This window comes from Meriones unguiculatus, chromosome 4 (genome assembly GCF_030254825.1).
Source record: "Meriones unguiculatus strain TT.TT164.6M chromosome 4, Bangor_MerUng_6.1, whole genome shotgun sequence".
NCBI classification, from domain to species: domain Eukaryota; kingdom Metazoa; phylum Chordata; class Mammalia; order Rodentia; family Muridae; genus Meriones; species Meriones unguiculatus.
In genome coordinates, this window is record NC_083352.1 from 75,550,797 (window position 1) to 75,556,992 (window position 6,196).

The following is a 6,196-nucleotide window of genomic DNA, read 5'->3' on the forward strand; positions in this document are numbered from 1 at the left end:
ATAACTAACTTATTCCAATATGTTTATGTGTTCATTTGTGTTTGTTTATATTTGTTTTACTAGCTTCTGCCATGATTGTGTCTGTAACTTCCCATCTACTAGTTTTGAGTTTAATTTACTCTTGTTATTCTAAGTCTTAAGGTGGATCATAATTTATATACCTGTCATCTCTCAAATGTTTGATGTAGGCACTTAGTACTATAAACGTTCATCTTAGAATTTCCTTCCTTGCTTCATACATATTTTGGTAAGTCTTCTTATCTATTTTATTTAATTAAAGCTTTGTATATTTGTTTCTTGATTTCTTCGATGCTTCGATATCATACAAAAATTTAGTCTCTATGAATATTTTCTGTAGATTATATTGTTGCTGGCATCTATCTTTCATCCACTATGGTAAGATAGGATGCCATTTCAATTTTCTTATATTTATTGAAACTTACTATGTGTTCTATTAGGTATGGAGAAAGTTTTATGGTTGCTGAGAAGAGCCTGCATCATTTTGTGTTTTCAGGGAATGTTCTCTAGATGTATGATAGTTCTGTTTAGTTTACAATTATCATTTAACTACAGTGTTTCTCTGTTAAATTTTTATTTGCGTGAGATGTCTATTCATATTTTAGTTAGGATTTCTATTGCTGTGCTGGAACACCATGACAAGAAGCAAATTGGAGAGGAAAAAAGATTTATTTGGCTTACAGTTCTATGCTGTAGTTCATTTTGAAAGGAAGCCAGGACAAGAACTCAAACAGGGCAGGAACTTGGAGGCAGGAGCTGATGTAGAGGCCATGGCAGGGTGCTGCTTACTGGCTTGCTCCTCCTGGCTTCCTTAGCCTGCTTTCTTATGGAACCCAGGACTGTGATCCCAGGGATGGCACCACCCACAACGGAGTAGGGGGGCCCTCCCTTCCTCATCAATCACTAATTATTTATATATTTTTTCTTTCTTAATTACACTTTATTCACTTTGTATCCCCCCTGTGGTTCTCTGCCTCCTCCCTTCCCAATCCCTCCCTTCCTCCACCCTCTGCTAGGGGAATACTTCTTTTCCTTCCTTCTGATCCTAGTCAATTAGGTCTCATCAGGAGTGGCTGCAATGTCTTCTTCTGTGGCCTGGTAATGCTGCTTCCCCCTCAGGGGGAGGTAATTAAAGAGCAGGTCAATCAGTTCATGTCAGAGACAGTCCTTGTTCCTATTACAATGGAACCCACTTGGATACTGAACTGCCATGGGATACATCTGTATAGGGATCTTAGGTTGTCTCCATGCATAGTCCTTGGTTGGAATAGTAGTCTCAGGAAAGACAACTGTGCTCAGATTTTTTGGTTCTGTTGCTCTCCTTGTGGAGTTCCTGTCCTTTCCAGATATTACTGTTTCCCACTTCTTTCCTAAGATTCCCTGCCCTCTGCCCAAAGGTTGCCCATAAGTCTCAACATCTACATTGATAATCTGCAGGGCAGAGCTTTTCAGAGGTCCTCTGTGTCAGGCTCCTGACTTGTTCCCTCTTTTCTCCTTCTTCTCATGTCCAGCCTCTTTGCCTTTCTGGATAGGAATTGAGCATTTTAGCAAGAGTACTCCCTCTTGATTAGTTTCTTTAGGTGTAGAGATTTTAGTAGGTTTATCCTATATTATATGTCTATATGAGTGAGTATATACCGTGTGCATCTTTCTGCTTGTGGGATAGCTAACTCAGGATGATCTTTTCCAGATCCCACCATTTACCTGCAAAATTCATGATTTCCTTGTTTTTTATTGCTGAGTAATATTCCATTGTGTAGATATACCACAATTTGTGCATCCATTCCTCCACTGAGGGGCATCTGGGCTGTTTCCAGCTTCTGGCTATTACAAATAAGGCTGCTACAAATATGGTTGAGCAAATGTCCTTATTGTGTACTTGAGAATCTTTTGGATATATGCCTAGGAGTGGTATAGCTGGATCTTGAGGAAGTGCTATTCCTAGTTGTCTGAGAAAGGGTCAGATTGCTTTCCAGAGTGGTTGTACAAGTTTACATTCCCACCAGCAGTGGAGGAGGGTTCCCCTTTCTCCACAACCTCTCCAGCATGTGTTGTCTCTTGAGTTTTTGATCTTAGCCATTCTGATGGGTGTAAGGTGAAATCTTAGGGTAGTTTTGATTTGCATTTCTCTGATGGCTAATGAGGTTGAGTATTTCTTTAAGTGTTTCTCTGCCATTTGATATTCCTCTGCAGAGAATTCTCTGTTTAGCTCTGTACCTCATTTTTTAATTGGATTTCTTGATTTTTTGCTGTTTAACTTCTTTAGTTCTTTATATATACTGGATATAAGCCCTCTGTCAGATATAGGGTTGGTGAAGATCCTTTCCCAATCTGTAGGCTGTCGTTTTGCTGAGGACAGTGTCCTTTGCTTTACAGAAGCTTTTCAGTTTCCTGAGGTCCCATTTATTGACTGTTGCTCTTAGAGCCTGTGCTGTTGGTGTTCTGTTCAGGAAGTTGTCTCCTGTGCCAATGAGTTCAAGTGTAATCCCCACTTTTTCTTCTAAGTGGTTTAGCGTGTCTAGTTTTATGTTGAGGTCTTGATCCACTTGGACTTTAGTTTTGTGCAGGGTGATAAGTATGGATCTATTTTCATTTTTCTACATGTAGACATCCAGTTGGACCAGCACCATTTGTTGAAGATGCTATCTTTTTTCCATTGTATGGTTTTGGCGTCTTTGTCAAAGATCAGGTGTCCATAAGTGTGTGGGTTTATTTCTGGGTCCTCTGTTCTGTTCCATTGATCCACCAGTCTGTTTCTATGCCAGTACCATGCAGTTTTTAGTATTGTTGCTCTATAGTACAGCTTGAGATTAGGGATGGAGATACCTCCTGAAGATCTTTTACTGTAGATAATTGTTTTAGCAATTCTGGGTTTCTTGTTGTTCCATATGAAGTTGAGAATTCTTCTTTCAAGGTCTGTAAAGAATTGTGTTGGTAATTTGATGGGAATTGCATTGAATCTGTAGATTACTTTTGGTAAGATGGCCATTTTTACTATATTAATCCTGCCAAGCCATGAGCATGGGAGATCTTTCCATCTTCTGATATCTTCTTCTAATTATTTCTTCAGAGACTTGAAATTTTTTTTCATACAAGTCTTCGACTTGCTTCATTAGGTTCACACCAAGGTACTCTATGTCATTTGTGGCTATTGTGAAGGGTGTTGTTTCCCTAATTTCTTTCTCGGCCATTTTGTCCTTTGTATACAGGAAGGCTACTGATTTTTTTTTTTTTTTTAGTTAATTTTGTATCCAGCCACTTTGCTGAAGGTGTTAATCAGCTGTAGGAGTTTCATGGTAGAGTTTTTGCGGCCACTCAGGTACACTATCATATCATTTGCAAACAGTGGTAATTTGACTTTTTCCTTTCCAATATGTATCCCCTTGATCTCCTTCAACTGTCCTCTTACTCTAGCAAGGACTCCCAGAACTATGTTGAAGGGATACGGAGAGAGTGGGCAGCCTTGTCTTGTCTGTGATTTCAGTGGGATTGCTTTAAGTTTCTCTCCATTGAGTTGGGCCAGTCTGTGAGACCTATTCCAGGGATATACTGGGTGGCCTAAGTCCGTCCCCTTTGCTTCATTCTCTGTGAGGATTTTTCCCAACAGTGACTCCCAGTCTCTGTTGCCCTGGGGCACACAGCTGGAGAGCTGATGGACAGCAGCTGTCTGTGCCTGTGGCTGGACTCCAGTTTGGTGATGGCGGCTCATAACCGGCTGGTCTGTGAGAATTTTTCCAGGAAAAGACTGGGTGGCCCAAGTCAGTAGCGTTTCCTTCCTTCCCTGTGGAGTTCTCTCACGACAGGGACTCCCAGTCTCTTTTTTGCCCTGGGGAGTACAGCTCAGTCTGTGCCAGAGAGCTAGTGCACAGTGATTGTCTGGGTCTGTGGTTGGAGCCCAGTTCAGTGATGGCGGCTCATACCTGTTGTTCTGCCAAACTTTTTCCAGGGAAAGACTGGGTGATTCAAGTCAGTACCATTTCCTTCCTTCCCTGTGGAGTTCTCTTGCTACTGGGACTCCCAGTCTCTGGTGGTTTTTGTGCCCATGGATCAGCCTGGGAAGGTGATCAGGACACGCAGGCATGTGGCTCTGGTCTGGGGACCTTGTGCCTGCGCGACCCGGGATCTCTTCTGGGTTCTGACTGGGGGACCCGAGAGTGGACCTGACTGATTCCCAGGCCGTGGGGGTTTCCTCTTACCTGGGAAACATGATCGCTGTTGTTTTAGGTCCCAGAGTTCAGCCTCTTGGTTGCTGTGCAGGAAATGTTGTACTGCTCCTCAGAAACAGGGTTCTCCTGGCGCCGCCATCTTGTTGTCACCATTTCTTGAATATACTATCATTTTTTCCATTGTATTGTTTTGACTTCTTTGTAAAAAATCAAGTATCTGTAGGTGTGTGTGGGTTAATTTCTGGGTCTTTGATTTGTTTCCATTGATATACCAGTCTGTTGATCTGTAGTACAGCTTGAGATCTGGGATGAAAATACCTCCAGAAGATCTTTGATTATAGAGGAGTGCTTTAGCTATGCTGGGTTTATTGTTTTTCCAAATGAAATTGAAAATTGTTTTTTCAAGGGTTATAAAAATTTGTCTTGGTATTTTGATGGGAATTGTATTGAATCTGTAGATTGCTTTTGGTAGTAAAACCATTTTCATTTTGTTAATCCTACAGATCCATGAGCATGGGATATCTTTCCATTTTTTTGATAGCTTCTTCAATTTGTTTTTTCAGAGACTTGAAGTTTTCCTTTTTTTTCATACTTGTCTTTCATTTGCTTGCTTAGAGTCATACCAAGGTACTTTATGTTATTTGTGGCAGTTGTGAAGGGTGTTGATTCCTTAATTTCTTTCTGAGCCCATTTGTCTTTTGTATAAAGGTGGGCTTCAGATTTTTAAGTTAATTTTGTATCCAACCACATTTCTGGAGGAGCTCTCTGGTAGAATTTTTGAGGTCACTCATATACACTATCATATCATCTGTGAATAGTGATACTTTGACTTCTTCCTTTCCAATTAGTATTTCCTTTAGCTCCTTTATTTGTCTTCTTCCAGTAGGTTGGACTTCAAGAACTATGTTGAAGAGATATGGAGAGAGTTGGCAGCTTTACCTTTTCCCTGATTTCAGAGGAATTGGTTTAAGTTTCTCTTCCATTTAGTATGATGTTGGCTATAGATTTGTTGTATTTTGCTTTGACTATGTTTCAGTATGTGCCTTGTATCTCTGATCTCTCCAAAATTTTTTTTATTTTTTTTATTAATTATACTTTATTTACTTTGTATCCCCCATGTAGTTCCCTCCCTCCTCCTCTCCCACTTTATCCCTTCCCCCCCCCCTTTTCCATGCATGCCCTTCTCCAAGTAAACTGGTAGGGGAGGTCTTCTTTTCCTTCCCTCTGATCCTAGTCTGTTAGGTCTCATCAGGAGTGGCTGCATTGTCTTCCTTTGTGACCTGGTAAGGCTGCTCCCCTGTCAGGGGGAGGTGATCAAAGAGCAGGCCAATCAGTTCATGTCAGAGACAGTCCCTGTTCCTATTACAATGGAACCCACTTGAACACTGAACTGCCATGGGCTACATCTGTGCAGGGGTTCTAGGTTAACTCCATGCATGGTCTTTGGTTGGATTATCAGTCTCAGGAAAGACCCATGTGCTCAGATATTTTGGTTTCGTTGCTCTCCTTGTGGGGCTTCTGTCCTCTCCAGATCTTACTATTTCCCATTTCTTTCATAAGATTCCCTGCATTCTGCCCAAAGGTTGGCCATAAGTCTCAGCATCTGCTTTGATAGTCTGCAGGGCACAGGCCTTTCAGAGACCCTCTCTGGCAGGCTTCTAACTTGTTCCCTGTTTTCTCCTTCTGATGTCCATCCTCTTTGTCTTTCTGGGTGGGGATTGAACATTTTATCCAGTGACTTCCCTCTTGATTAGTTTCTTTATGTGTGCAGATTTTAGTAGTTTTATCCTATATTATATGTCTATATGAGTGAGTAAATACCATGTGTATATACTCACTCAGGATGATCTTTTCCAGTTCCCACCATTTGCCTGCAAATTTCATGATTTCCTTGTTTTTAATTTCTGAATAATAGTGCCTTGTGTAGATGTACCACAATTTCTGTATCCATTCCTCAGTTGAGGGACATCTGGGTTGTTTTCAGTTTCTGGCTATTACAAATAAGGCTGCTA